Source organism: Chionomys nivalis, chromosome X (assembly GCF_950005125.1).
Source record: "Chionomys nivalis chromosome X, mChiNiv1.1, whole genome shotgun sequence".
Lineage (NCBI taxonomy): Eukaryota > Metazoa > Chordata > Mammalia > Rodentia > Cricetidae > Chionomys > Chionomys nivalis.
Genome location: NC_080112.1, coordinates 102,631,662 through 102,642,444, shown reverse-complemented (window position 1 = coordinate 102,642,444; position 10,783 = coordinate 102,631,662).

Sequence of the window (10,783 nt, the reverse complement as noted above, 5' to 3'; positions counted from 1 at the left end):
GAGCTGGTGATCTTCCTGCCTGCCCTGTGTCGCAAGATGGGGGTCCCCTACTGCATCATCAAGGGAAAGGCCAGGCTGGGATGGCTGGTCCACAGGAAGACGTGCACCACTGTTGCCTTCACACAGGTGAACTTGGCAAATTTTTAATATTTTATTTGTTTTCAAATTTTTTAAAAGCCACTTATTTTGATTAGGGCAGTAGAAACTTAAGTCAATGATCTTAGTGCCAGGAGATGTACATGCTTTAGAAGAGCACCTGCTGTTAATTTGGAGAAAGACTTGTCCATCATTTCTTAAGTTCTTTCTTCAGCTTCTGTCTCCCTTCTTTTACAAAATTCAGATCACTAGTAAGTAGTTCAGCAGTTCATGTTATTATAATTAGGGAATAGTATGAACCTGAAGCTTATTGTTGCTATGGTTACTCTTTGTGGGCCTTAGGCTGTAAATTATTCTAGTGATTCCTTGTGTTTAGAATAAGAGCTGGATTTTGAGGAGGAATTTTATCAATGGATGTTTCTTCCTCAGCCATTGCTTTTCCTTTAAGTTTCTTTTTTGTGTCTTACTTTTGCAGCTTTTTATAATGGAGGCTTCAAGCCTTCTTCTCATTGTTCTGATGGAACCTCAGCTTTAGGACAGCAGTATTTCTCTAGGTTTTAGGAGAAGTTACTTGCTTTATGCTACGTTTTCTTAAGGCAGTGATTCTAAAACCTGCATGTATTTTGCAGCCCATCCCAGAGGTAATGGGTTGACGTTGTTTTCCCCCCCTCTCTTTTCTTTTTCTGATTCCCCAAGGACAATGGTGTTTGTTGTTTTTTTTTTTTTCTACTTCTACCTTATGCAGTAAAGTCTTTTGCTCTTAGGGCTGATGGGAAAGAAGGTCCCCATGGAGTTTTGTGCTGTTCTTTCAGTGTCTGCTGTGGCTCATTCCCATTTTTATAGTTCAAGTGAGACTTTCTTGGGACTTTAAAACTTTTTTAGCAAATTTCTGTTGAAGAGTGAAGGAAAACCTTGGCAGAGCTTATATACACTTCAGTTTGAAGCCCCAGAGGCTTTTATTTTGCAGGCCACTGTTAATTCTGTATCAAGATTCCTAAGAGAACTCACAGAGTTTGGAGGCTGACTCCTTCTCTAGTAAGTGAATGCCTTGCCCAGCTCTCCCTGCAGACATTTGTGTCTTTCTTGACTTTGGGTATGTTTTCAACTTTCCATGTTTATCACTGTGATAGATTTAAGAAGGTTGCATATTTGCTGGGATTTTGGTTTACTTCTTTATAAAGATGGGAGTATAGCTCTGGTTAGCAGTCTATACACACACCCCCTTCATTCTTAGCAGAAATATGAGTTTAAAATTGCCACTTTGAAGCAAAAGAAATCTTTTGCTTTTGCAGTATCAAAATTATTTCTTCAAATTTCATAGACAACTTTATGATAAATACTTGTAGTACTTACAAAAATGGAAATTATCAGCCCACCCCAAACTTAATGACTCAATTGTTTTGAAAGAGATATCCAAGAATATGTGCTTCAGTAAAACGTCCCACATGAATCTTATATACTCAGAAGTGAGAGAATCTTTGAGGACAACTTTCAGCTCTCTCTTGCTTTTCCAAATTTCTCTTTTACTTGATTTCCTTAATGTGAATATGTTTCTGTCCATTAGGTTTCTTCTCAAAGGGGACATACCATGACTGTATCTCTTACCACAGAGTATTAGACACATAGTATGCTATAGCAAACTACTATTATAATAATAATGACTACCTCATTAATTTATTGTTGAGGCACATTAGATTAGTATAAAATAAATAGATATTTTTACAGCAATATATTTTTCAGAGTCAAAATTATAAATGGAATCTGGTATTCCAAACACCAGCATGTGGGCTAGGATTCAGGTAAATTTTATTGGATTCATTGATAATTCAACTTGTAAACATTTGTTTACAAAAGCAAAAAGTGTTTCTTGAGGAAGTAATTGCCTAAAGTAAGCTAACTAAACTGCTATTATGACTACCAAAAGATGAGGACACCTGTCTTTTGATTTTGAAAGCACCAATGAAAATGGAGTTTATTACAATAAAATAGAATTCCTGAATCTTTGAATTAATTACTTGAAAGAACTATATCACAAGAAATGTGTAGTTATATCAATAAAAGTCAGTTCTCAAATTATGCTTCATTCATTCATTCACTGAGAGGAATATTTGGCCTGATGGAAAAGAGTGTGGAAATTTGAAACTTAAATAGTAAAACTAGGATCCATGACCATTTCTAAAGCCATATATCCCTATAAAAAGTTAACTTCAAGCCGGGCAGTGATGGCACATGCCTTTAATCCCAGCACTCGGGAGGCAGAGGCAGGCAGATCTCTGTGAGTTCGAGGCCAGCCTGGTATATAAGAGCTAGTTCCAGGACCGGAACCAAAAAAGCTATGGAGAAACCCTATCTCAAAAATTAAAAAAAAAAAAGTTAACTTCTTATGTAAAGTGTCCATTTCCACTAATAAGCAATCTATATCACTTCAGACAAGGAAACACAAAGAATGCATTTATGTACTTTTACTATCAAATAACAAAAGGGGTTCTTAACTTACTCCCAACTAGTAATGATCCTCTTCAAATGGATTTGCATAACTAAACATTACCAAAAGGATAGCATGTGCCAAATATGTATACTTCCCTCCTATAATCTAAGCCGGGAGGACTAAATGTAATTTTATAGTCATATTTTAGAAAAATTTAGTCCAAGATCATAGCTTGCTTCTTTCCTGATATAGTCTCAGGTGAGGGACAATACTGATACTTTACTCTTCTTGTAGGCCTGTCTTGATCATTTAACATGAAACACACCTTTAGAAACTAAAGTTCTTACCTTCTATCGGACTGTTCATCAATTGGATCACTAAAGCAAAGAAAATTTTGTCAAGAAAGACCTGTGACTTATCAGCACACTTGAAAGCTATAGAACAAAAAGGAGCAGACTAACCCCAGAGGAATAGATGACAGGAAATAATCAAATTGAGGGCTGAAATCAATAAAATATAAACAATACAAAGAATCAATGAAACAAAGAGCTATCTCTTTGAGAAATCAACAAGATAAACAAACCCTTATCCAAACTAAACAAAAGGCAAAGAGAGAATATCCAAATTAACAAAAACAGAAATGAAAAGGGAGAAATAACAACAAACATTGAGAAAATCCAGAGAATCATTAGGTCACACTTCAAAAATCTGTACTCTCACAATTGGAAAATCTAAAAGAAATAGAGAATTTCTTGGATAATTTACACACACCAAAATTAAGTCAAGAAGCCGGGCGATGGTGGCGCACGCCTTTAATCCCAGCACTCGGGAGGCAGAGGCAGGCGGATCTCTGTGAGTTCGAGACCAGCCTGGTCTACAGAGCTAGTTCCAGGACAGGCTCCAAAGCCACAGAGAAACCCTGTCTCGAAAAACCAAAAAAAAAAAACAAAAAAAAAAAAACAAAATTAAGTCAAGACCAGATAAACAATTTAAATAGACCTATAACCCCTAAGGAAATAGAAGAATTCATCAAAAGTTTTACAACCAAAAAATGTCCAGGGAAAGATGGTTAGATGGTTTCAGTGCAGAATTCTATGAGAAATTCAAAGAAGAGCTAATACCTATACTCCTTAAATTGCTCCACACAATAGAAACAGAAGGAACATTGCCAAACTTTCTTTTATGAGGCTACACTTACCCTGACACCCAAAACACACACAAAAAAAACTTATCTAAGAAAGAGAATTACAGTTCAGTCTCTGACATGAACAATGCGCTAAAATACTGGCAAGTTGAATCCAGGAACACATCAAAAACATCAACCACCATGACAAAGTTGGCTTCATCCCAGAGATGCAAGAATGCTTCAACATATGAAAATCTGTCACTGTAATCCACCATATAAGTAAACTGAAAGAAAAAGACATATGACTCTCTCATTAGATGCTAAGAAAGCCTTTGACAAAATACAACATCCCTTCATAATGAAGGTCTTAGAGAAAATACGGAAACAAGGAATATATCTAAATACAATAAATACAATAAAAAAGCAAGCCAATAGTCATATCAAATTAAATTGAGCGAAACTTAAACTGATTCTACTAAAATCAAGAACAAAATAAGGCTGTTCACTCTCTCCAGATCTATTCAATATAGTACTCAAAGTTCTAGCTAGAGCCATAAGACAACAAAAGGAGATCAAGGGAAATACAAATTTGAAAGGAAGAACTCAAACTTTCATTATTTGTAGATGATATGGTAGTATGCATACTAGTGACCCCCAAAATTTTACCAAGAAACTCCTACAACTGATAAACAGCTTCAATAATGTGGCAGAATACAAGATCAAATAAAAAAATACCCCTCCTATATACAAATGATAAAGGGGCTGAGAAAGAAATCAAAGAAACATCACCCTTTACAATAGCCACAAATAGCATAAAATATCTTGAGGTAATTGCTAACCAAAGAAGTGAAAGACCTGTTCGACAAGAGTTTTAAGCCTTTGAAGAAAGATAGAAATTGAAAAACATACCAAGAAATAGAAAGATCTCTTATGCTTTTGGATAAGTAGGATCAACATAATAAAAACGGCAATCTACAGATTCAATGCAATCCCCATCAAAATACCAACACAATTCTTCACAGACCATGAAAGAAAAATACTCAACTTCATCTGAATAAACAAAAAAACCCAGGATAGAAAAAACAGTCCTGTAAATAAAGGAATGTCCGGAGGCATCACCATCCCTAATGTCAAGCTCTACTATAGCGCTATAGTAATGAAAACAGCTTGGTATTGAGATATATGCAGACAGGTGGACCAATGGAATTGAATCAAAGGCCCTGATATTAAGCTACACTTATATAAAAACTTGATTCTTAACAAAAAAGCTAAAATTATCCAATGGAAAAAAGAAAGCATCTTCAACCAATAGATCTGGCATAACTGGTTGCTGACATGTAGAAGAATGCAAATATGTAGGGACATAGCCCCACCCATTGGGGGCGTGTTCGCCTCGGGCTAATGTTTACGGATAAATCTGCCGGGCGTGAGCCCAGCAGCCTTTTTTCTTTTGCTCCGCTTTTCCGGTACACCGCGGGAACCTGTGGTCCTGTAAGTTTATTTCCTTATTAAAGCTGTATATATCTATATAATCTGTCTACATTCATTTGCGCCACCACACAAATAGATCTATCATAATACAAAAACTCAAGTCCAAGTGAATCAAAGGCCTCAACATAAATCCAATCACACTAAACTTCATAGAAAAAAATGGAAAGTAGCTTTGAGAACATGTGCACTGGAGACCACTTCCTAAAAAATGTAGCCTTGAGAACATGTACACTGGAGACCACTTCCTAAAAATACATCAGAAGCACAGACACTGAAAACTAAATAAATAAATGGGACCTCCTGAAACTGTGAAGCTTCTATAAGGCAAAGAACACAGTCAATAAGACAAAATCGGAGCCTACAGAATGGGAAAGGATCTTCACCAGCCTCACATTGGACAGAAGACTGATATCCCAAATATATATTGAACTCAAGAAGCTATATAACAAAATATCAAATAATCCACTTAAAAAGTAGGATAAAGATTTAAACAGAGAACATTCAACAGAAGAATCTTCAGTGGCTGTAAAGCATTTAAGGAAGTTTTCAATGTCCTTAGTCATCAGGGAAATGCAAATCAACACAACTCTGAGATACCATCTTATACCTGTCAGAATGACCACGAATGAAAGTTTATTCTGGAGAGCATGTGGAATGAGTGGAACACTCCTCCATTGCTGGGGGAGTGCAAGCTTGTACAGTCACTTTGGAAATCAGTATGGTGGTTTCTCAGAAAAATGAGAATCAATCTACCTCAAGACCCAGTAATACCACTCTTGGCATATACCCAAAGGGTACAGACCCATACCACAAAGACATTTGCACAACTATTCATAGCAGCATTATTTGTAATGACCAGAACCTGGAAACAGCCTAGATGCTCCTCAATTGAAGAATGAATAAAAAAAAAATGTGGTACATTTACACAATGGAGTACTACTCGACTATAAAAATGCAATGACATCTTGAAATTTGCATGCAAATGGATGGCACTAAAATAATCTATTCTGAGTGAGTTAACCAAGACACATAAAGACAAACACGGTATGTATTCACTCATAAGTGGTTATTAAATGTAAAGCAAAGGATAAGCAACCTATAGTCCATGACCCCAGAGAAACCATCTAAGAAAAAGAGACATGACAGATACGTAATATGTAAGTAAGAGAGACATACAAGATCTACTGCAAAAATTGGAAGCATGGGGTAAGGAGAAGAGAGGGCAGAAAGGGAGGATAGAAAGGCAAAGAGGAGGGGAACATGAGGGAATGGGATGGTCATGATGTGGGATGTATAAAGAGGTAGGAGCAAATGGGTCAAGACCATGATTGGGATACCAATAGAAACAGCTGACCTGAGCTAGTGGAAGCTCACTGACTCTGGACTGACAGCAGGACAATGTGTATAGATATGACCCACAGAATATGGGGGACTGTTGTGTGGTAGGAGCAGTCTTTGTGGGAACTGGCAGTGGGACAAGAATTGATTACTATGGCTTGAACTGATGTTTTGGAGCCCATTCATTTTGGAGGAATACCCTGCTTAGCCTAAATATAGAGGGCCTTGTTTCTGCCCCAAAGTGATGTGCTATATTTGTTGACTTCCCATGGTAATCCTTACCCTTTCTGAGGGAGGAGTGAATGGGAAGCAGGAGGAGGAGAGGGAGAGGGATAGGTATGTAAAATAAGAAAAGATTGTTTTAAAAAAATAAATTAATTTAATTAAAAATGAACTGCAGTACTTATACATGAACCAATAGTAAATGTGCAATAATATAGCAAAACATGTTTAGTGTTTTGGGGAGAAGGGAAATGTCCTAATGTGAAGATAGCTAGTTCTTGTTTGAGGGACATTTTCATTTAAATTTACAAACATTTATTGAAATCTTATTATGTGCTAGACATGAACACCAACATTTTCTCATCTAATCTTGTTTGATCTCATTTGATCTTAGTAAATATATGCAGTAGGTAGTATTTATTTTCAAGATTAAGAGGGTGTAAATGGAAGTTTAGAAAGTTGAGGCAACCTGAATAAAGGATGCTTGATTCTAGAACTATTTTTTGTGATTATGACACGCTACATCCCAGCTGATAAAATCACATTATTGGTGTTTCTATTTTTCACTTCATATGAAATAAGCCATAGAAGATGATAGTGCTAAAAGTGTAAAGGCAGTAGACTGAGACCTCTATTCTATCACTAAGAGTTTCAGATATTTTCTGTAAGAAGTAGCTTGGTAATGAGTATACTAAGAATAGAATTATCTAAATAACATAAGTGTCACTACCAGAAGAGTTTTAAGGATAGTTACACCATAATCAGTTTGATGCAGTGTCTTTCTGGAAATTCAAGTTCTAGCATCATCTCCGCAATATTGCTTCTAGGAGTCATCAAGAATGGTTGACTACCAAATAAATAAGCAATTCTGCTGAGTGGAGACAGCACTTATTTTATCTCAGGCAAATAAACTTCTCTAAGACATAATCTAGAGAAAATAGTTAAAAATATGAATGGAATTTTAATTGCATGGTAAAATCCTTACATTTAGATAATAAACATTGTAACTGGATGATGTGGGAGTGACTTCTTTATCTATCTATTGCTTTCATTGGCTAATTAATAAAGAAAACTGCTTGGCCTGATAGGGCAGAATTTAGATAGGCGGAGTAAACAGAACAGAATGCTGGGAGAAAGAAGCCGAGTCAGGCAGTCGCCAGGATTCTCTCACTCCAGACAGATGCAGGTTAAGATCTTTCCTGGTAAGCCAGCTCGTGGTGCTACACAGAATATTAGAAATGGGTTAGACCAATATATAAAAGCTAGCCAATAAGAGGTTAAAACTAATGGGCCAAGCAGTTTTTAAAAGAATACAGTTTCCATGTAATTATTTAAGTTAAAGCTAGCCGTGTGGGCGGCCGGGTGCCGGGAACATAGCCCACTGCCGCTCCTATAACAACTGGATTATCTGATATACAAATTATTTGAACCTTAAATTTTGATCTTTATGGTTTTGGTCATCTATCTTTCTAAAGAAACCCACTTCTTGCCAAAATAAAATTAGTACTAAAACAAGATTCTATAATATAACACTGGTTCTCCAACTAAACTTATCAAGTGTGCAGCATTGCTTACATTCATAATATATCTTTATACTTTTGTCCTAATCCTTCTCTCCATGCTAACTCTGCTTAAAGCATATAAAACTGTAATTGATTAACCTTTCTTTTATTTTTAGTGTCTTTGAAATAATAGGTCTATTGTTTCTCATCTTTTCACATTTCAACCAGTGTATGAAAATTCTTAAAAGTATAGCCCTCATGGCTGTATTCTAAATTTTATAATCACTAACTTCTCCTTCAGTTCTACTAATCAAACCTAAGTTCCAATGATATATTCGACCCTCTTGTAAACTAGGAAATTTGACTCATGATATGGTATTGAAAATGATAGTATTTAGATTTCACAGCATCCTGTCTGTTCATTTCTGGTGGGGTTAATGACATTTATTATTTTAGACAATAGTAAATGGAGATGAATATTCACAATCATTCTTTAATTTGTCAGGTTTTTAGTTAGTATTTTCATCAATATTTCATTTATGTAGAGTGTTGATTCATGACAACCCTTGAGAATTACCTGGGCTAACAAAAACATGACCAAAAGAAGAAAATTATTCCATGCAAATTTCTTGTAAGAGTTTTCTTTGCTGATTTCTTGTCTCTAACTACCCAATTAGCAATATCTGTTTGCTTCTGGTGCGAAGTGTTCAACCCCTCAAAGCTACCTTTATCATTTGATATTATTGTTTCTTTTGCTATTGACAGAAACAAAAACAGCTTTAAGGTATGCTTTCAGCCCCTATCATATTGCTAATTAGTTTTTTCCCGTTAGAGTCATACTACTTCTAGCACTTTCTGCTGATTAAAAAGATCTTAGAAAATTCACTGCATAATAATATCAAATTTGAAGATGAAGCATATTTGGTTTTCTATGTTTGGATATTCTATAACTTCTATATATTAACAACATAGATTACAAAAACAGGTATTTGGAATGTGAATGGCAGAATGTTTATGGTGTAATTAATACAACTCTGCTCTTAAAAAGAATACTATGGTATATATTAGAATATCATAAATAAATAAAAGAATGGAAATAAGAGGCAGAACAAAACTGATGATTCTCTCTGAAAAGTGCTCATTAAACTTTGCCAAACTTGTTCATTTCTACTTAGAGTATTCCACAGGAAATACACATACAATAAACTTATTTATTGTTTCCAAATAATATAAGGATATATATTAATAATAGCTTAAAAGCATAAAAGCTATTTTAGATAATAAAGAATAATTTGATGGTGACCTAACTATGGTGTGGGAGAATTGTCTGTATTCTGTCAACCATGTTATAAATAAATGCTGATTGGCCAGGCAGGAAATATAGGCGGGGAAAAAACAGACAGGAAGTAGAAATTATGTAATGAGAACAGGAGAATTCTGGGAAGGAGGAAGTTGATTTCTCCCACTCCTGCTCAGACCACCGAAGCAGCAGGATGTGATCTGCCCCACTGAAAAAAGGTATTGAGCCACATGGCTAACATAGATCAGAAAATCAGAAAAATGGGTTAATCAAGATGTGAGAGTTATCCCGTGAGGGGCTAGAGCTAATGGGCCAATCAGCTTATAATTTATGGAGACCTATGTGTGATTTTTTTGGGGCTAAACAGCTGAGGGTACAGGGCAAAACAACAACAAAAACAAGCAGCCCCTGCCTTCATGTTACATAACTACATTTTGTAAAATTATTAAAATACCTGTCAATTTTAACTAAAAGAACAGTCATTTTGATTGGTATTCAAAAACTAGAGGAAAGACTTAACACTTAATCATTACTCACTGACTTTTAGCAATTAGTGACTGATGACTCACCTACATTGTTATCCAGTTGAACTACTTGTTGACATGGGAATCCAAATATTTGAAAAATAAAAGTGAATTTGCAGAATAGAAAATCAAATATTGAAATAAGTTTGGGGTAATATATCACAAAATACAAATTTACCACTCTGTACATATCCTTAGAACATACATTATCACTCTGAAGGTAACTCATTGGCACTTATTCTTAAAATTCTTTTTTAAACTTTATATTTTATTTTATTTTTTAAAAAGAAAGCACACTATCTTTTTTTCATTTTACACACCAAATCCAGTTCCCACTCCCTCCCCTCCTCTCATTTCTTCTTCCTTCCCTCCACTCCCACCCACATCCACTCCTCAGAGAGGGTGTGGCACATTGCTTTGTTGAAGGTCCAAGGCCGTTCTTACTATATCTAGTCTGAGCAAGGTATCCATCTAAAAAGAGTAGGTTTCAAAAAAGCCAGTACAAGCAGCAGAGATAAATTTTTGTGCCACTGCCAGTGGTCCTATAGTCTGTCCCATCCATACAAGTGTCACCCACATTCAGAGGGACTGGTTTGGTTCTATGTTCTTTCCTTGCCAGTCTGGCTGGTGATGATGAGCTCGCATTAGCTCAGATAAACTGTTTCAGTGGTTGTCCCATCATGGTCTTGACCTCTTTGCATATATTCCCATTCCTCCCACTCTTCAACGGCTCTTTGGGAGCTCAACTCAATGCTT